Genomic DNA, 21886 nt, shown 5'->3' with positions numbered 1-21886 from the left:
TCTGCAAGACAACAGTCTTCTACTGGCCAAAAAAGTTTTCCAAATACCTCCACGTGATCTAGCCTGGATTTAGAAAAGATTAGCAAAAAAATCTGCACCTCCTGCTTCAGATGCAATTTGTGTTTCTGTGTTCAGAGGCAGCCGCGAGAGGGGAGACCTCGGATCATCCAGCTGGACAGCCTGACCAGGAGGAGTCGAAATAGAATTACATGAACCAGGAGGAGTCGAACATTAACTCAGGTCTTCCAGGGCACCCGGCAGACTCGGCTGTTGGCATCGGCGAGGGATGACGTGAATCCCAAACTGGAGTCCATCACAGGTCAACTGCAGGTATGCGAGTCAAAACCTTCTGAGGAGGGTTTCACTTTTCACTTTTGGGGCGATCGTGGCTCAAGAGTTGGCAGGTTGCCTTGTAATCGGAAGGTTGCCGGTTCAAGCCCTGGCTTGGACAGTCTCGGTCGTTGTGTCCTTGGGCAAGACGCTTCACCCGTTGCCTACTGGTGGTGGTCAGAGGGCCCGGTGGTGCCAGTGTCCGGCAGCCTCGACCTCTGTCAGTGCGCCCCAGGGTGGCTGTGGCTACAATGTAGCTTGCCATCACCAGTGTGTGAATGTGTGTATGACTGGATATGTAAAGCGCTTTGGGGTCCTTAGGGACTAGTAAAGCGCTATATAAATACAGGCCATTTACCATTTTCTCTCCTTTATAATTGACTCTTTTCTCTCTCTTTCAGCTCCTTGTCTCAGAGTGGGAGGGATTTGAAGCACAAAGGGAGGAACTTGTCGTTTGGTTGGCTGATATGGATGTCCACCTGAGTGAGGTTGACCAGCTGACAGGAAACACCAGTGAAAAACTGAAACAACTGCAGGTGTGGGCTTGTTTTGATATGAAATATATTTGATATGATAAATACGTCAGAGACATTATCCTAAACTGGACTAACAAAGGACCATGAGTACAACATGAAACGTTCATTACATAGCATAAGGCTGAAGTTCATTGATCATTTTAATCATAAACTTGTTGAAATATTTTTACTGAACATGCAAACATCTGCTGATGAAAATGTGTTGATTTATTGGTCTGTTATGAAGCTATTGCTATTTCTAATGTGTTTTATCACTTTCTGATGTTTTATTAATTAAACAATACATGTATTAATTGTTGTGTTATCTGTAGATATTGTATTTATATATATATATATTTATAGTATAGCAAATATATTTAATTATTACTGTTTAAAACACTAATATGTGACATGTATTAGTAGTGATGTTGTGCTGAGGGTTAAAATGCCTTTTTGTCTTTTGGTAACTACAAAATGACAATAAACCATTAATATATGTCTGTGCTGTGCTCGTATTTATTTTACCCTACTCAAATTCAATTTATGATGCATTTTATTTTGAAAGATTTAAAATGTTTTTTTAAAGAACCACTCAAAAAAGGTTCTTTAAAAAACCTTTTAAAAGGTTCCTCTACCAGAGGCCTGGGAGCTTGAGGGTCCTGCGCAGTATCTTAGCTGTTCCTAGGACTGTGTTCTTCTGGACAGAGATATCTGATGTTGTTCCCGGGATCTGCTGGAGCCACTCGCATAGTTTGGGAGTCACCGCACCTAGTGCTCCGATTACCACTGGGACCACCGTCACCTTCACCCTCCACATCTTCTTGAGCTCTTCTCTGAGCCCTTGGTATTTCTCGAGCTTCTCGTGTTCCTTCTTCCTGATGTTGCTATCATTCGGAACCGCTACATCCATCACTACGGCCGTCTTCTTCTGTTTGTCTACCACCACTATGGTGGTTAGCCACCACCATTTTGTCCGTCTGTATCTGGAAGTCCCACAGGATCTTAGCTTGGTCATTCTCCATCACCCTTGGGGTATCTCCCATTTTGACCTTGGGACTTCCAGGTTATACTCGGCACAGACGTTCCTGTACACTATGGCGGCCACTTGGTTATGGCGTTCCATGTATGCCTTGCCTGCTAGCATCTTGCACCCTGCTGTTATCTCTGGAGCATCTTTACACAGCCTGCACCTGGGGTCTTGCCTGGTGTGATAGACCCCAGCCTCAATGGATCTTGTGCTTAGTTCTTGTTCCTGTGCTGCCATGATTAGTGCTTCCGTGCTGTCTTTCAGTCCAGCTTTGTCCAGTGACTGGTAGGGTTTCTGAATATCAGCCACCTCCTCTATCTGCCGGTGCTACATACCGTGCAGGGGCCTGTCCTTCCATGATGGTTCCTCGCCTTACTCCACTTTCTTGGGTTTCTGCTGCCTGAGGTATTCACTGAGCACTCGGTCAGTTGGGGCCATCTTTGTGATGTATTCGTGGATGTTCCTTGTCTCATCCTGGACTGTGGTGCTGACACTCACCAGTCCCTGGCCCCCTTCCTTCCGCTTAGCGTACAGCCTCAGGGTGTTGGACTTGGAGTGAAACCCTCCATGCATGGTAAGGAACTTTCTTGTCTTGATGTCAGTGGCTTCTATCTCCTCCTTTGGCCAGCCTATTACGCCAGCAGGGTACCTGATCACGGGCAGGGCGTAGGTGTTGATAGCATAGCCCGGATCTTGTTCTTACCGTTCAGCTGACTCCTGAGGACTTGCCTGACCCTCTGCAGGTACTTGGTGGTTGCAGCTTTCCTAGCGGCCTCTTCATGGTTCCCATTCGCCTGCGGGATCCCCAGGTACTTGTAACTGTCCTCTATGCCTGCAATGTTGCCTTGCAGGCATATATATATATATATATATATATATATATATATATATATATATATATATATATATATATATATATATATATATATGACTTTTTCATCAAAGTTATTGGATCATATATCTTGTTATATCTTATTAGTGTACCATAAAAAGGTGAAACCAAAATGAATGATTAACAAATGTCCAATGCATGTAGAAGGTTAAAAAGAGGCTGCCAACACCTGTAATTTAGATTTTCCACACTTTTCATCAACATGCCCCATCTGCCCCCTTTTCTGTCAGTTATTTGCCAGAAGAAATATTTGGCTTCTTCCCTGGCGGCTTGCATAAAAAAAATAATGTAGAACAAAGCCAAAAATATGCAATTGAATGTCAACTTTGTGGGCGATTTGTGAATGACAACAAAAAGGAGTACCATACTTCATCTAAAAAACAACCCTGGACCCAGATACATAGAGATAACAGGGTGCTGCATTGAAGCTTCTTACTCCTTCTCTTCGTCACTTGACGTCACCACCCTCATTTATTGTTTCTGTCTGTTTCTGGAGAGGCAAATGCTGATGGAGACCTTTGAATGCTGCGCACAGTGGGAAAGATATTGACATCAATCCATTTAAGTTTATTCACCTGCTTCATTAGGCAGTTGTGTCAAAACAAACTTTGATATCTCATTCTACTGGTGTATGCCTGACAGCCTGCTCTGTTAAGCTTTTGTTCAATCAATATTTGAAATGATAGAAAAAAAATACCTTCTTCTTGCCTGTAAGCATATTATCAGGCATGTATTTATGCATCCATGTGGCTACAGTTTCAAATGAGCACATTTTTGTCTGTGGTTGTGTTTCCAGAGCGGAGCTGAGGTGAGCAACAGCTTGCTGCAGTGCTGTCACCATGCCAGCATTAGTGTGCATTATTTATCCGCCTGCAGACTGAGCCAGAGAAAGACATAACCATAGCAACCAGAGAGATGCACACATACACACGCATAGACCCTGTGAGGAGAAACATTGGTTGTAGTGGCATGGTGACTGGTGTTTACTTAATCTTGGATTTCATGTTTTGGTGAATCTGCCACATTTCGGATCTCAAACACAGAGAAATGATGAGCTTTCAGAGCAGCATCAGTCCTGAATTTTCAAATGTAAAATACATCCTTCCACCTCTCTAAATCCAAATAAGCAGCAAACAGATGTTTTTAAAGGTTTGGATGTCACAAAAGTCAGTATTTGATACATCTATTGAAACTTCAATGACCTTCAAAGATACAGCACCTGTCTTGTACACTTCATCCTCATATTATGTTCTTATTTGCAAGAAAAGGACTTGTGAAGGTCGACCAGTTGATGGAGGCCAATTACTATTGTTTTTGCTCTGCTCTTGGCTCAGAATTGGCCTAAACAAAGTGTAGCATCAACCGTGATTCAGTAAAGATGTGATCCCACTCCCAACAACTGAGAAAGCCACAGCTATGCTTCTGGGGGAATTCAGAGGAACATGGGAAGTCCAGGTTATGAGATTTTTTTGGTTCCGCTTTGGTCACTCTTGGGGATGTGCTAGTGATGTTGAGAAAGTTGGCCACAATTGTCAGTACCAGCCAGCCAGCCACTCTTAGAGGATGAAGTGTTTCCTTTAAGCTTTGATTCCGAGGCCAGTCCTGGAGGGCTTCTCTGTTCTGCACACATGCAGCCTTACCTCTCTGCTTTCCAGTGCACCTCAGTAAACTGAGAGTAAAGCTGGTTTGTGGGACACCTTATAAGGAGCTGCCAGTACCTGCTGCACATTTCCAGTGTGTTGATCCATCTGGCAGTTAATCACTGATCCATACATGCATGTGGTACATAAACAGATTTTGAGAATCTGTTGTGTTTTCTGATCCTTTTTAAATGCTGTAATTTTTGCAATTACCGTATTTCCCGGACTACAAAGCGCACCTGAATATTAGCCGCACAAGATAAAATCAGGGGAAAATCCTGTTTTGTACATACATTAGCCGCACCTGACTAAAAGCCGCAGGTGTTTCAATGTTGACTTATCATATGTAAGAGAATATGCACAAAGGGAATTGTCAGGAAAGAGATGGCTGTTTGGAGACACACCCCTTTTATTAATATTTTGAAAAACAAGTTATGGGTACATATTTGCACATGTAGTACATAACAGTAACCTATAGCACACCAGAAAAATAGATTCGGACTACCTTTTAGGCTCAGGTGCAGTGACACAGCTTTAACAAGAAGAAAAGTCAGTCATTCACCACCATCTTTCTCTTCTTCCTGCGCACTAAAACCACCAAAGTCCTCTTCTCCAGTGTCGGAAACGAACAGGCTCAGGATGGCTTCGTCATCCACTCTCAGCTTCTTTCCTTCGTTGTCACTTTCAAAACCAAAGAAATCCTCGTTGTCAGTGTCAGAGTCGAACACCCTCTTAAGGGCCGTGGCGGTGTCCTCCTCTCCATCATGCAGCAGTCCAGCCCTTCGAAATCCGTTGGTGATCGTGGATGTTTTCACACTTTTCCACGCTGTCAGAATCCACCGGTGGAGTTGAGCATAACTTGCTTGTCGCAAGTTTATTGCCGCTTGTCATCCACGCCTCCGGCTGAACGTGTAGCGCTACTTTGAAGTTTGTTTTTCGCGCTACTTGTACGGCACTATGTTGCCTGGCGGACGGACATGTGACCAACATACCACTCTTGAACCCCAATACTGTGAGTCTGATCACATGCCCTTCTGCCAGGCAACGTAGTGCCGTACAACAGTGGAACAAACAAAACAAATCGTCTTACGATATGACAAAAATCATGGACAATCCATAGAAAAGCTGCACCTGACTAAAAGCCGCAGGGTTCAAAGCTTGTGCAAAAAGTAGCGGCTTATAGCCCGACAATTACGGTATATACTTATAACAAAAAAAAAATTACGAGGAAATGTAAATCCAGCTTCCTTGGGTCTCACATAAGGAAGATGTTTCTTCTGAAGTGACTGGGTGGAATAACCTAAGGCTGAAAAATGAGGCCCACATTGAAATCCTGAAACTGTAGTTCACTGAATGACCACTTGAGACTCCCAAAAGTGAGTAAATTCGCCCATGTCGAAGTGACCAGCTTTCAGCTGATATAAGCCTGAATACAGTCAGGTATTTAAAAAAAAATCACCTTTGATGTTTTTAGCTAATTCATTCCTTTGTAACAACTAAGCAACTGAAGTTTTTTTGTACCATAAAGTTTGAGGGCAGCTCACCTCTGCTAATTCATGTCACTGAATGGAACTTCTCTGCCATTTGTGTTTTGGTCACTCTCCTCTTTGACTTCTGCTCCCACAACCGAGACCCAGACAAATTCTAGAAAATGAAAGAATGGAATGAAAGACATTTGTCATCTGACTATTGCAAGAACCAACACCCAAGGACAACTTGCTTGTAGATTTGACACATAGGTCTTTGATGCCCCAAGAAGGAGAACAGCCTTACATATTTAACATCAGTATTGGGAACATCTGGCCTCTTATTTTGTGACCCATGTTACCAAGATTCTTTCTAGCCATAGGATGCTATCATTTAACCAAGAATCTGTTAAGATGAATGTACTCCACTAATCACTAATCTGGAGTTAGGAGTAGGATTAGGGTTGGGTTTTGCCATTGTCGTCAGCCACACATACCTAGACTGGTTCGTGACCATCAGGCAACATATATAACACTATATAAAGCTTAACTCTAACCCTAACCAAGAGAATATTGGCTAACTGTTACTAGGTATAAGTCAAAATAACCCCAAAAATATTCTGAACAATATAAATGGCTTGTATTTATATAGCGCTTTATTAGTCCCTAAGGACCCCAAAGCACTTTACATATCCAGTCATCCACCCATTCACACACTGGTGATGGCAAGCTACATTGTAGCCACAGCCACCCTGGGGCGCACTGACAGAGGCGAGGCTGCCGGACACTGGCGCCACTGGGCCCTCTGACTACCACCAGTAGGCAACGGGTGAAGTGTCTTGCCCAAGGACACAACGACCGAGACTGTCCAAGCTGGGGCTCGAACCGGCAACCTTCCGATTACAAGGCGAACTCCGAACTCTTGAGCCACGATCACCCATATGAAAAAGAGTGGCAGTGAATGATGCTAGCGGAGTTTACAGACTTTCAGACTAAGCATGTCCCCCGCCCCATCCTGCCCTCAGTGTCCTTCGAAGTCATTCTCCCTCTATGAGAAAAGCCATCCCCTCTTGGGCACCTGTATATGTATGTCTCCCATCTGTTTTGTAAAGACAGCTCCCTGCTTCCATATTCCATATTTTGTCATAAAATAAATAGTACCTTTGAATCTGCTTTTCTTTTAAACATGTTTTTTTTTTTTTGCGTGACTTTAGCTTACTGCAAAGACATAAAACAGAGTATATTGAGGTTATGGTGACTGACAGCTTGCATTTTATCTGCCATTGAGCTCCCCCAGCAGCACAAGTGGAAGCCCCGATATGCACAGTAGCTCCTCAACAGAGACAGTCTTTATAGATTGCTTGCCTCTCACTAGCTGCTGTCAAAATTCCTATATTTTTTATACCTATGCAAGTACAATTTTAGTTCATATTTATTGTGTGAAGACAGTGCATATGCTCCTTAACACACCCAAACATCAGCACTTACAAATATCTTATTTCAATTCTATCACCAATTGAAAGTTAAAACAGCTGAATGTGGAGCAGCAGTGATAAAAAAAAAAGTGAAACTTGAACAAAATAAAAACAAATGAAGTAAACAAACTGGGAGCAATGACACCCTCAGAGAAGCAGATAAGAGGTATGGAAAAAATCCAAATGAAAGATAGTGAGTGTCCTACATTGGCATCTTTGTGCTTTGGCTAGGAAAACAACATTTCTACTCTGAGCAATGTAACATTTGAAAGCTATTATCTTTGTTGTATAATGATGGTAGATAAAAGAGTGAACCTCTCATAGACTTATCTTTATCTCTTTTCAGTTTGTTTAGACACAGTTTCAGATAAAACTAATTTAGACACAATGTTGTTAGTGATTAGCTGTTTTAGTTGTCTTAATTAGGAACAGCAAAGTTGATGCATTAGTGAAATCCTTGCTGCAGCTTATATGTTTCCTCTTTCAACAATGTGACAGCTTCTGTACCTTTTACACAAGCAATGGCCATGAGAGAAAGTAGGGGGAAAAGCACTTGATGCCTGTACTGCTATAGATCTGCTAACATTAATGTCTTTTTTAATTACACAAGAGGTAATAAGAAATCTTCCATCTCTATTTCCATGTATGTGGTAATATTCCTTAGAAAAACCAAAAGCACATTACTCCACCTCTATATAAGTAAGTCAAATGTCTTTCTTAAGGGAGGCAGTCTGAACCGATAGGGATATTTATATTCTCTCTGTTGGTGAAATAAAAGGCTAGAAGTAAATACAACTGGAGTTCCAAACACTTCACTCACCCAAATGCCCTCTATTCAAGAGGTTTTGGGGTGGGTTAGAGAGAGGGTGGAGCTCCTGGCTCCCACCTCTGTCCTTGGTGCGTCCATTGATAGCTAGTTATTTTGTTCCCCACTCATCACAAGAGAGCCATGATCACTGTGATTTACTCTTGGCAGGAGACGGAAACTGGCAAACAAAGAAAAACAAAGACATATCAAAGATGTGCAATCATGGTACAGATGCAGCTGGGCATTAGTCAAAACAATAAATTAATAATGGGATTCATAATTAGGAAATTAGACACCACCAAAGCTTTGCTAAATTAGCTAGTTCTGCCATATAAGCTAAAGATAAACTAATGCAGCTATTAGTAAATAATATCTAATGTATGCAGAATTGAAGTATTGTGTTGTGTATGTCAGGGATGTAAACAGTAGAAACATAATATAAAATGTGGCAGAAACTTAATACAAATGCCAAGCCTTTTATTTTCAGACATTACTCAAATACAGGGAAAATATTTACGGTGAAAGAAAGATATTTGATGTCCACATCAGTTTATTAAAACAAGGTTGATCTCTTTAACTTCAGTCCTTCAAGACCCCTTCACTGTCAATAATCCAAGTGTTGCCAGAAAGGTTATTAGGCAAGCCATATAGCACTTTATACTTGTTTTTTTAAGTAAATATTAAAAAAAGCAATATACTTAGAACATTTTGTGAAAGTACAATATAATTGTAATATGATTTGATTTTTTATGGCTTCAGCCTGACAGGGCTACAGACCAGGTGGCAACACCCTGGAAACTTCTGTTCATGAGGCAAAAATAAACATTCAATGTCCAGTTGTCAAGTGGTTGCTGGGTGCTGAAGCTGTCCTCCACTAAAAGCATTGTAATTCCTTTAGTTGCTAGCAGATTAGGGGGAGTTGTCAAGTTGTCTGCAAACACTTGCTAACTGGTTGTGAAACTTGAAAACATATATACAAATGGGAAATTGAGACTATTGAGTCTAAGTAAAAGTTGCATCTTACTTGCTTTCTTCAGTTTCACTATCAATCAGTTAGTGCTTTAAAATAAGTGATCATCTTCCATGTAAACTAATGGCAGCTGCGGCAACCTGTTAGTAACCAAAACAATTCGACTTGGATTATGACACTAAAAAAGTACGTATACAAACTTTCTATAGCAGTGACACTGAGTTTCACATAGAACATAATCACAAGAAGTGTCATAAATCTGCCATGCGTAGGACATAAATCTTTAACCAAAGAACACCTTTGTAAAATGTTTCTCTAAATGCCCTTTAAATGGATCTTACTCTGCAAATAGTCCTCTCGGGGCATTTTAGTGCTGTTGAAAAATTCTAATGAAATCAAGCTCCCTGTTTCGGACAAACATTAGTCCACAGCAACTAATATTGCTTCATTTATCATGCTGTACCTTTGCAAAGTGTATTTCCTCAAAGTGGTTTCTGCTCCAGTGTTTCATTCAGATGGAGAAAGTGACCAGCTGGGTTACTGGCAGTTTAATGTTGCATGAATTCAGGGGTTCAGTAATGAATGCTTGGCTGAAATGGTCCTGGACAGAAAAAAATTATTGTGACAAATAGACCTTTCCCCATCGTCTGCTGTGACACAGTGACCACTGCAGAGAACAGACTTTTGCCTTTTTTTAATATTATGTTTCCTCTTGGGCATTGGGGGGTGGTGTCACTGTCTCAGGGGGACACACTTCATAGAATCCCAGTGACACGCAAAAGAACTTTTATCTATTTTTGACATTTCTCTTTGTTTCAGTCCTTCAGCATGCCTTTTCTTCCTTTTTCTCTTTCTGTCACTTGCTGTTTATTTCCCGTGTTTTTTCTTTCCGTCTATCCTAGTGTCATCCTGAAATGACTCAGCCACTCAGAGGACCTATCCTTTGTCATTGTTTTCCAGTGTGCCATTTTACTATAGATGTCTGCTTTGAATACGCACTTGCACTGTCAGTAAAAGCTGACAAGCATTCAGTGGTAGCTACGTTACATCGGGGAGACAGCTGTCTGCTGTACAGAATGTATTTCTGTGGATTATTTGCACTTTAAAGTCTTTGGTAGACACGCTTACATATCCTCAGTGGCCTTCCAAGTCGATGGCCCATCCATCAAATATTCTCTTTCACCTTAACGCTACGGGACACTGATAAATGCTAAAAGAAAGGGAAAATGTTAACGTATGATAGCAATGCTTATTCTTTTTATAGATAACAATTCACTTGATGTGGCCAGACCCAGTTGAAATATAAGATTTACATAACATGTAATCATGTGTAAATACAAATACTAGGAATTTAAAGGCTTTTGGTGGTGTAAATAGGAAGGGAGGTGGGTAAGGTAGGTAGTTCAACTGAAATCCCTTAATTACTGGATGGAATGCCATATTCTTGGTTTCTAGAAGGCAAATTCATGTCACTGAGGGTGTCCTAAAATCACCTAACTATGTAACGTAGATAGGTTAGTATGCACATAAGAGATTTAAAAAAAAAAAAGAGAATTTTAAAAGCAATCCTAAAATGTACAGGTAGCCAGTGGAGTGAAATTAAAATGGGTGTAATGCGCTCAGACTTTTTTGTTCCAGTTAAAAGGGGTGCTCCAGCATTTTGCACAACCTGCAGATGCCTAATGGATGCATCACTAACCCCACAATAAAATGCGTTGTAATAATCCAGCCTAGATGTAACAAAGGCATGGATTACTGTCTCAAAAAGCTGTTTTGATAAGATGGGCTTTATTTTGGCTAATTGCCTCAAATGAAAAACGCTAGATCTTACAACAGCTCTCACCTGGCTTTCAAGTTTAAGATCTGCCTCCATTTTAACTCCCAGATAAGTGATGATTGGTTCAACATACTGTGCCAGTCAACCAAGATCCATAGTAGTGGTCTCAGAAGTGCCACCAAAAACCATCACTTCCGTTTTCTGCTCATTAAAATGTAAAAAGTTCAAAGCCACCCAGGCCCTTATTTCAACAAGGCATCTGAGCAGAGGATCTACTGAGAAGCCATTTATCTTTTTAAGTGGGAAATAAATCTGGGAGTCATCAGCATAACAGTGGAAAGAAATCCCATGTTTCCTGAAAATAGAGCCAAGGGGTAGGAGATATAGGGAGAGAAGAAGAGGGCCTAAAACTGAACCCTGTGGGACCCCACATTGAAGAGAAGCAGCAGAGGATATGTCTGTGAAGGTTCTCAGTCATCCAGGTCATCGTAGTCAAAGGAGCTTGCAAAGAAAAGCGTCTGGACTTCTTTAAGTTACTTGAAGACATTTCACCTCTCATCCGAGAAGCTTCTTCAGTTCTAAGGTCAAATGGTGGAGAGTCCCAGATATAAACCTAGTGGGAGTAACTCCCCACAGAGGGACAAAAGGACCCCCTGATGATCCTCTAATCGCCTGAGCCAAGGTGTGAAACTGGGTGTGGGTCCCAATCAGCCAGAGTTTCGGGTGAGTTCATTGTGAAACCTGGCCCCACCTTATCATGCGAATTCCTGAGGTCAGATGGCCCAGGATGTGAGTGGGCGTTAAGGCGTCTGGGAAGGGATCTCAAAACTGGATTATAGATGGCAGAGAGTTGGTGTCGTAAACCCCCGCCTCTGTTCAAAGATGGTCACTCACAGTGGACATAGATGGCTTCTTTCACTCCTCTTTCAAACCATCTGTCCTCTCTGTCCAAAATGTGAACATTGGCATCCTCGAAAGAGTGTCCTTTATCCTTAAGATGCAGATGGACTGCTGAGTCTTGTCCTGTGGAGGTGGCTCTTCTGTGTTGTGCTATGCACTTGTGAAGTGGCTGTTTGGTCTCTCCAATGTAGAGGTCTGGGCATTCCTCGCTGCACTGTACAGCATACACCACATTGTTAAGTCTGTGTTTTGGCGTTTTGTCTTTCGGGTGAACCAGAAGGACAGACGCAACAACATTGTCATCCCCTATGTAACCGGTGTATCAGAAAAACTCAGGAGAGTTTTCTCCAAGCATGACATCCCGGTGCATTTCAGACCCAGCAACATGCTCAGACAAAAACTGGTTCACCCGAAAGACAAAACGCCAAAACACAGACTTAACAATGTGGTGTATGCTGTACAGTGCAGCGAGGAATGCCCAGACCTCTACATTGGAGAGACCAAACAGCCACTTCACAAGCGCATGGCGCAACACAGAAGCGCCACCTCCACAGGACAAGACTCAGCAGTCCATCTGCATAAAGGACACTCTTTCGAGGATGCCAATGTTCACATTTTGGACAGAGAGGACAGATGGTTTGAAAGAGGAGTGAAAGAAGCCATCTATGTCCACTGTGAGTGACCATCTTTGAACAGAGGCGGGGGTTTACGACACCAACTCTCTGCCATCTATAATCCAGTTTTGAGATCCCTTCCCAGACGCCTTAACGCCCACTCACATCCTGGGCCATCTGACCTCAGGAATTCGCATGATAAGGTGGGGCCAGGTTTCACAATGAACTCACCCGAAACTCTGGCTGATTGGGACCCACACCCAGTTTCACACCTTGGCTCAGGCGATTAGAGGATCATCAGGGGGTCCTTTTGTCCCTCTGTGGGGGGTTACTCCCACTAGGTTTATATCTGGGATTCTCCACCATTTGACCTTAGAACTGAAGAAGCTTCTCGGATGAGAGGTGAAACGTCTTCAAGTAACTTAAAGAAGTACAGACGCTTTTCTTTGCAAGCTCCTTTGACCAGCAGAGGATACAAACTCACCAAATCAAATCACTTTTTTTATTGTCACATCACATGTGCAGGTACATTGGTACAGCACATGTGAGTGAAATTCTTGTGTGCGAGCTTCACAAGCAACAGAGTTGTGCAAAATACAATAATGTAAACAAGCAAAATACAAGAATGGCTACATCTGAAACTAATAAATATATGTACAATATATAATAGTATATGCATTTCTGGATGTGTATACTAAATATTTTTCTACACGTACACATATTTTACAAATTAAATAGAGTAAACAATAAATAAAAAATATAAAAATATACAGAGTTGAGACATGTGCAAAACAGTGGCATTGCTGTACAGTATGGAGTGCATAATGTTAAAGTTCCAGTAGTGAAGGTGAGGTGTCTATGACGTGTTCAGCAGTCTGATGGCCTGGTGGAAGAAGCTGTCTCTCAGTCTGCTGGTACGGGACCGGATGCTGCAGAACCTCCTTCCTGCTGGAAGTAGTCTGAACAGTTTATGGCTGGGGTGACTGGAGTCCTTGATGATCCTCCCCGCTTTCCTCAGGCACCGCATCCTGTAGATGTCTTGGAGGGAGGGAAGCTCACCTCCAATTATCCGTTCAGAGCACCGCACTACTCGCTGGAGAGCTTTGCAGTTGTAGGCGGTGCTGTTGCCATACCAGGTGGTGATGCATCCAGTGAGGATGCTCTCAATGGCACAGTGATAGAAGGTCCGGAGGATGCGGGGGCTCATGCCGAATCTTTTCAGTCTCCTGAGAAAGAAGAGGCGCTGCTGGGCCTTCTTCACTGTTTTGTTTGTGTGTACTGACCACGTAAGATCCTCAGCCAGATGTACACCAAGGAACCGGAAGCTGCTCACTCTCTCCACAGCAGCGCCGCTGATGGTGATGGGGGTGTGTACTTCTCTGCACCTCCGGAAGTCCACTATCAACTCCTTTGTCTTTGCGACGTTGAGGGTGAGATGGTTGTCTTGACACCAGTGGGTCAGGGCGCTGACCTCCTCCCTGTAAGCTGTCTCATCACTGTTGGTGATAAGACCCACCACTGTAGTGTCGTCCGCAAACTTCACAATGATGTTGGAGTTGTTAGTGGCTGTGCAGTCGTAGGTGTAGAGTGAGTACAGGAGAGGGCTCAGTACACACCCCTGTGGAGCACCAGTGTTCAGTGTGATGGGGGATGAGGTGATGCTGCCCAGTCTGACCACTTGGCGTCTGTCAGACAGGAAGCTAAGGATCCAGCTGCAGAGGGAGCTGCTCAGTCCTAGATCCTGCAGTTTCCTATCCAGCTTCGAGGGAACGATGGTATTGAATGCTGAGCTGTAATCTACAAACAGCATTCTCACATACATGTCTCTCTTCTCCAGGTGTGACAGGGCAGTGTGTAGTGTCAGGGCTATGGCATCATCAGTGGACCTGTTGTGGCGGTATGCGAACTGTAGAGGGTCCAGTGAGTCGGGTAGTGCAGAGCAGATGAAGTCCCTGACCAGCTTCTCGAAGCATTTGCTTACGATGGGGGTCAGGGCTACAGGTCGCCAGTCGTTCAATGAGAAGATGGTGGAGGATTTGGGTACAGGGACGATGGTGGCCATTTTGAAGCAGGCTGGGACTACAGACAGAGAGAGGGAAAGGTTGAAGATGTGCGTGAACACTCCAGCCAGCTGAGCTGCGCATGACTTGAGGACGCGGCCGGGAATCCCGTCCGGACCAGTAGCTTTGCGTGCGTTCACCTTCCTGAAGCACCTCCCCACATCCTCCTCAGACACAGTGTGCGCACTGACGTCATCCGCGGTGCGCACACTGTCCGGTCTCATGGTGTTCGCTGTGTCGAATCTAGCGTAGAATACGTTTAGATCCTCACACAGAGAAGCCGTGGTCTGCGGTGTGCTGGTTTTCCCTCTAAAGTTTGCGATCGTGTTTAGTCCCTGCCACATACTCCGAGGGTTGTCAAACTGTTGCTCCACCCTGTCCCTGTACTCACGTTTGGCTGCTTTGATCGTCTTCCGGAGTTGGTAATGTGCGTGTTTGTAGTCCGATGTGTTCGCGGAGGCAAAGGCGGTGTTTCACAGAGAAAGTTCGCTCTGCCAAATAGGATCTAAACCACTGCAGTGTGGTACTCCTAACATCCACCAACTGCTCTAAATGGGAAATTAAAATGTTGTGATCCACTGTATCATAACAGTGGATGATAACTGTTATGATATGGCAGCAGTTAAATCTAAAAGCACGATAATAACAGTCACCTGAGTCAGTTGCTAAAAACACATCATTGAAAACTCTTAAAAGGGCAGATTCGGTACTATATAAAGCTTTAAAACCAGATTGGAAAACTTCTAAAATACCATGTTCTTCTAAAAGGACATTAATTGTTTGTAAACTACCTTTTCAAGAATTTTTGAGATCCTGCCATCAGGCATCGATTCTAGGTGGCATCTTTGCTTTGATCTGTTTTTATGCTTTCTTTTTAAGTGCACATCAATAACACACATCCATCTTTGTAACATTAATTGCCTCCATCCATCTCTTTCACCTAACAGTATTGCCATCGTTGTTCACACCTTGGTTACGATACCTTGATTATTTTAACTCTCTTCTTTTTCGTCTTTCTTTCAAGTCCATGCACTTCAACTGGTCCAGAACTCTGGTGCTCGTATCATCACCAGAATGCTTTCCGTTAGTCACAAGTGTCATTCAGCAGCTCCATCGTCTTCTGGTTAAATATCATATTGATTTCAAGATTCTCTTCTTCACCGTTAAGGCAATCCATAACCTTGCTGCAGTACCGCTCTAAAATTTCTGCATGTCAGCACACCCATTGATACTGTCAGGTCTTCTTCTTCCGCCCTCCAGCTTACAGTATGTCCGTTCCCTAATTTCAAGACCACGGGGTCTAGAGCCATCAGTTGCTCTACTCCTCGCCTTTGGAATTCCCATGCACATCCGTAACACTAACTCTTGTCTTGCCAGGTATTTTTATTTATTCTTATTATTTTTAACTGTTCTGTACAAAGTGACCTTGAGTGTTTTGAAAGGTGCCTGAAAATACAGTCTGTTGACAATTAGCATTTGAGTTTCAGTGAACTGCTATCACGACTCCACTTTACTTACAGTGTTGCTTTACAGAAAATGGTTTTCTCAAGCATTAGCAAGACCTTTTGTAAAACCTTTAAAAAAATCATAAAATTAACTGACTTTGTAAGTGTCCGACATGCCTCCAAAATTACCCTAAACGCTGCTGTTAGTTGCTCTTACTGTGGTATTTAATCAGTCCATATAGTTCCCAGACAATTAAACTTACCCGTATAATTGTCTTTATAGCCCCGTTCTCTGAATGTCAGAAAATTGCCCCCCTCAAGCGTGCAGACTTCCATTAAATTAAACTAAACAATGTCCGGAAATGAATCAATCTGCATATAATATGAATCGTTACTGTGTCATCGTTGATGCTTGACTATTGATCTCACTGTAATTACATTCCCCTCCAACTCCCCTCAGGAGTGAAGACGCACAATTAGAGAGGACAGGTGACAGTGTGAAGCCGTGTAGCTCAATAAAAGACTCCTTCCGCTGGGTAATTAAAAATCATAGCATGCCCAAAATGGGCAAAATCAAGGTCTTTTCTTCTCTTTTCACTTCTTCATCCATAACCCCTGGAGGAAGCAGATAAATGTTTGACTTTATTTGGAGCTAATTGAACAATTTCAGTCGGATAAAAGTGTTGTTTTCCCACCTGCTGTGAAATTGGAATTGTCCTCACAAGTGGTTCTCGTCAGGGTTGGACATTAGCTGCCAACTCACCAAAAGTAACAGAAAGGACCCTGGAGTTTGAGATAAGAGAGATGGGGGAAACAGGAGAGAAGACAACTTGCCTGTAGCACAATTCCACAATGCAAATCTGCAAAATTCAAACCAGTGCGCTGATTAAAGCTTATAAAAGTAACGAGCAAATGGACAGTGGGATAACCCATTTGTGATATGTGTGATTGTTTAATAGTTTGGAATGTTATTCATTGATTTTAGGGTTAACCATTACAGTTCATCAAGCTGTATGATTGACACCAAGCACCGATTTTGTTTAGATAGACCAAATTATGCTAATAGAATTTGCATCGCATCATCACTCCCAATGCACACACCAATTTGCATGATGATCTTTTCAATATTGACTTTTATAATTACTGTGTTACATCCAAGGCTGTGATTGCATGACAGCACGACAAAGGCTGCAAGGAGAAAATGTCAGCGCATTCTCGGTAAACAGAGCAAAGCTTCTGAATTAATGCAGCAACGGATGGAAGGAGAAATCCTTGTCCAAATCTCCCCACTTTTATTCAGTCGTTGTACAGAGTACATCTTCTCCCCACAGTTGGTCCCTTATCTCCCGCGCTCTCTCTCGTTCTTTTTCTTGTCCATCTCTGACATTCGAAGTGAACCAAATAAGCCCCCCTCCGATGTCATGAAAGCAGGAGCAGTAATTTGTGAGGCACCCTCCTTTCTCTTTGCCTTCCTCCCCCTCTTTCAGTCTCTCACTTTCTCTTCGTGTGGCTGGACGTGTGCACTGCATTGTTATTTCATGATGACACCAAGGGCAGTCAGATAAGGTGTGCAACAGCAGCAATATTCCTTGTTAAGGAGTAGCTAAACAGTAAAACTTTACTGTATTAGCTCTCTCTCTCTCTCTCTCTCGCTCTCTCTCACACACACACACACACACACACACACACACACACACACACACACACACACACACACACACACAAAAACAGAAAACAAAAAAGACTCAGAATGCATGAAAAGGATGAATACAAAATTCCAACACCAATCTGATTTCCGGGCAGACAAGTTTGTCCCGCATAAAAGATTTAACCTTGGTGGGTCTAAAGATGTACACAGGAAAAGAAGTGGCATGGTATTCTAGAGAATTCTCTGTTCTGTGTTGTTGATTCAGCTCTTTCTATGGTGTTTGGCAACCACAGACATAAATTTGATTATATAGAAGTCAAAAGAAAAAAACAAGCCTCTGTCTTACTAAATCTATGACATTTACACGTATGGCCTCAGTCAACAGTTTTAAATGTTATTCACTGGAACATGACATGTCCATTTTGTGAATTATGGTCCTAGGGTAAGTGGCAAGGAAGGTCTTACCTTGTGATTGGCATGTTGAAGCAGTGTTCCTTTATTGGTCAGTCAGAGCCACTCTACTTGCATCCCTTTCCTGAAAACCTACATGTGAACAGAAAATCGCTCAGCTTACTGCTTCACAATCGGACTCCTCTGTCTTTGCTTTAGATACGGTGTTGTCAAAAACTGTTTTTGCCCCCGTTCTGTCACACTTAACCACACCTAATGACAATCAAGCATTTGCGATAACTGGCAATGAGTCTTCTACAGCGCTATGGAGGAATTTTGGCCCGCTCTTCTTTGTAGAATTGTTGTAATTTAGCCACATTGGAGGGTTTTCGGCCATGAACTGTGTTTTTAAGGTCATGCCGCAGCATCTCAATCGGATTCTGGTTAGGACTTTGACTAGTCTCAAAGGTAAACTTGCTGGTGTGCTTTGGATCATTGTCCTGCCCAACTTCACTACAGCTTGAGGTCACGAACAGGTAGCTGGACATTCTCCTTCGGGATGTTTTGGTTGACTGATGAATATATGGTTCCATTTACCAAAGCAAGTCATCCAGGTCATGACACCGCAAACACCCCCAGACAGTCACACTACGACTACCATATTGTACTGTTGGTATGATGTTTCTTTTCCGAAATGCTGTGTTAGTTTTATGCCAGATTTAATGCGACACAAACCTTTCAAAAAGTTCTGCTTTTGTCTCATCAGTCCACAGACTATTTTTTCCAAAAGTCTTGGGGGATCATCAAGATGTTTTAGGGCAAATGTGAGATGAGCCTTTGTGCTCTTTTTGGTTAGCACTGTTTTTCTACTTGAATGCTCCCATAGATGTTATTTTTGCCCAGTCTCTTCCCAGTCTGAATCATGAACCCTGACCTTAACTGAGACATGTGAAGCCTGGTTTTGTGACCTCCTGGATGAGTCATCCATGTGCTCTTGGAGTAATTTTGGTCAGTTCGCCATGTGTGGGTAATGGCTCTAATGTGTTGCTTTTAGCCTGCTTCACTTTGTCAGACAGGTTCTATTTAAACGATTTCTTGATTCAATAGGTCTGTCAGTATTCAGACTGTTTTTAGTGAAACTGAGCTCAGCGTTCCAAATTTCCTAATGCTCCAGGTGGAAGACACAAATCAAAGAGAAATACAGAAAGTGCAGTTTGATGTAAATCTCCAGAGCAGTGTTTTTAGCTTTAGTTTGCTGGGTACAGGCATGTTGGAAAAGCTTTAACAGTGGGTACTGGCTGTGCATGCGCTGTATGAGCTGTCTATAAAACCCTTTATATTGACAGCTGAATACAGTGAAAGGACATCAGTTGCTACTCCAATGTTACATCAGGCAGCATGGAGGATCGTATGTGCCAGCCTGACAAACCCTTATTGACTGCACTTTCCACTTCAATGCTTTCAGATGTGCTCTAGTTGAAAGTCTGAAGCTATTGCCAGGAAATAAATTGTGTGAGAGCGTCACAGTGTTGACGACCTGAGGGTTTGTCTTTGCCATTGTCTATATGTGCATTGTGGTTCCTTTTTACTGTTCTCAATATTTACACTGCAGCGTATGCAAGTAAGGGTCATTTCACTTATCCCCCTTTTCTAAGTTTTTAGCTATAGTATTAACAGGGTTTTAGAAGGTAATCAGTTGGGCTACCACACTGAAATATTTGTAACTGATTGCTGAAGTGTTTTGTAGAGACTCTTGTTTTCCTGCAGAGTTTCTATGCTGAAAAGGAAACATTTAAAAGCTCTAGAATGTGTACTGCTAATTACTCACTGTCAGCATGCCAGCATGGCAAATGATGGTTGAAATGCTAATCATTATCAGAATCAGAATCGCATTTATTGGCCATGTATATGCACAGACACATACAAGGAATTTGGTTCCGGTAGATGGTGACTCTCAAGCACAGCAATGTATATCTCAACAATGTAAGCAACACAATCCCCCCCCCCCCCACACACACACACACACAAACATATTATGTCTGCAATATATCAGGATAATGTCAATCATGTTTTTTAGACAGTGCTATTGTCATTGTATAAAAGGTAGGCTAATGTTAGCAGAAAGCAGTATCTAAACAAACTGCAGTCACACAGAGTAACCAGCATGGTTGTCATCTTGTTTGTTTTTAAAATGTCAACTTAAAAAGCTGTAGTGCTCTGTGATATTTGCTTTCTGAGCTAATATGTTTTGTTTACTAGTTGTCAGTTTTAACCTGTGAAAGAGTCTCAGTCAAGTGAATCACTGAGTGTTTCTTTCTCCAAACCGATGGCATATCACGGACATGCAAATGACATTAACCATCTCTGATGTGACCAGCAATCAATCATCTTCTCTCTTATTTATGTATTTATTTGGCAATTTTTCACGGAGACGGGCCTAATTAACATCCACCACCACAGGAAGGGAAAACAGCTTGTGGCTCTCCTTAGAATTTACATGCAGGGATGCAAAATCTCTCTGCTAGCAAAAACTGAAGCATGCCTCAAGGGTGTCAAGGCCCTTAAGGCAGTGTGGCATAATATCAAGACAAGACAAAGAACCCAGAACCAAACATTCAAAAGACCCGAGCCTTTTAGGAGAAAAAAGTGGATCTCGCCAGCACTGAGGCATCGCGAAGAATGGGAAAACTGTGGAATCATAACACTTAGTTAGCCTACACATGCAGCAAGACTTGGTTCACTCATTTGGTTCAAATCAAATTAGCTTTAATGTCTCAAATTTCTGCAAAGTACCTAAATCATTTGGTAATATTACAAATTGTAATGTACTAGAATAATAAATAACAGTGTGTTTGTAATTGCCTTAGCAAACTAAACTATCTTCCTAATCTATTGCTAAGATTATCTTTTTAACAGTTAGCTACACAAAGTGTGCTTTATCAGAGGATTAGTATATATTTTTGCGTCAGGAACCAAACATATGGTGTAGAGACTGCTTGCAAATGCCAGTTGCTAGGGAAAATGTGTATTCTATTGCAGCCAGTTAGAGAATAGTCACTAGCTGAAATCAGTCACCAAGAGGTTGGTGCACCAAAACCGTCATTGTGAGTTCTTCGGTTTTGCTAGTATTGCGATCCAAGAGTGGTTAGAAAACGGACATTTCATGAATCTGTGGAAAATCTGTAAGGAGTATACTGATTTAATTGTGTTTTATTTTTGGATACATTTTCAGTGAATTGTTTTAGTTTTACTATTTCTGGGAGGTTAGAGCTCAGACTGGCTCATGATGTCATCAGTAAGCACAAAAAAGAAAAAAGAAAAAACAACAACAAAACAGTGCGAGACAAGAGAGCATCGGTTGTTGATTATATGCTATGCTGCATGTAAACTTTGCCTTCAAAGTAAAGGTTGTGTCTGACTGATGAAACCGACACAATTCAAAAATTCCAAATTCTAATTTGAAGGCAAACCTTTTCCTTTTCTGATTTGCACTTCTCAAAGTGCTTTACAAGTAGTTAGCATATTTAGCAAAAGTTTGCAACTGTGGCAATCTGCTACCAATGCAGTCACAAGGTTTTTTGGTGCAGGACCGTATACCACTTTACAGCCACCTAGCGACTGCCAGCAATCTGCACCAGCCAGCTGTTAATACAGGTTTTTCCCTAGTGACTGATGGTTGTAAGGCAATCGCTTAATGGCCTCTCGGTCTCTTTGTTTGAACTGTTTAAAAGCTAACCAACTCTTACTAACTCCATCAATATGAGGATCTAAAATAGCTAGTCATTTTGTCAGTGTTTCAGCCCTCAGTTGTATATTGTGGGTATACTGCTTTTTAGAGTACAGGGAGTGCAGAATTATTAGGCAAATGAGTATTTTGTCCACATCATCCTCTTCATGCATGTTGTCTTACTCCAAGCTATATAGGCTCG

General features: G+C 42.2%; 1 long non-coding RNA gene across 1 annotated transcript in view; it reads left to right on the top strand.

Moving 5' to 3' along the window:
- The first annotated feature begins 298 nt into the window (after nucleotides 1-298).
- LOC309701111 overlaps nucleotides 299-21886 on the top strand; it is a 206582-nt gene continuing 184994 nt past the window's right edge. The window contains exons 1-2 of the long non-coding RNA XR_014274872.1: nucleotides 299-330; nucleotides 732-866. This is a non-coding gene — a long non-coding RNA (uncharacterized lncRNA). The remainder of the gene's footprint in view (nucleotides 331-731; nucleotides 867-21886) is intronic.

The sequence above is a fragment of the Aulonocara stuartgranti genome (genome assembly GCF_965226115.1).
Source record: "Aulonocara stuartgranti genome assembly, chromosome: 23".
In the NCBI taxonomy this organism is placed as follows: domain Eukaryota; kingdom Metazoa; phylum Chordata; class Actinopteri; order Cichliformes; family Cichlidae; genus Aulonocara; species Aulonocara stuartgranti.
Note: the sequence above shows the minus strand (reverse complement) of the source record. Positions and strands in the feature narration are given on the sequence as shown.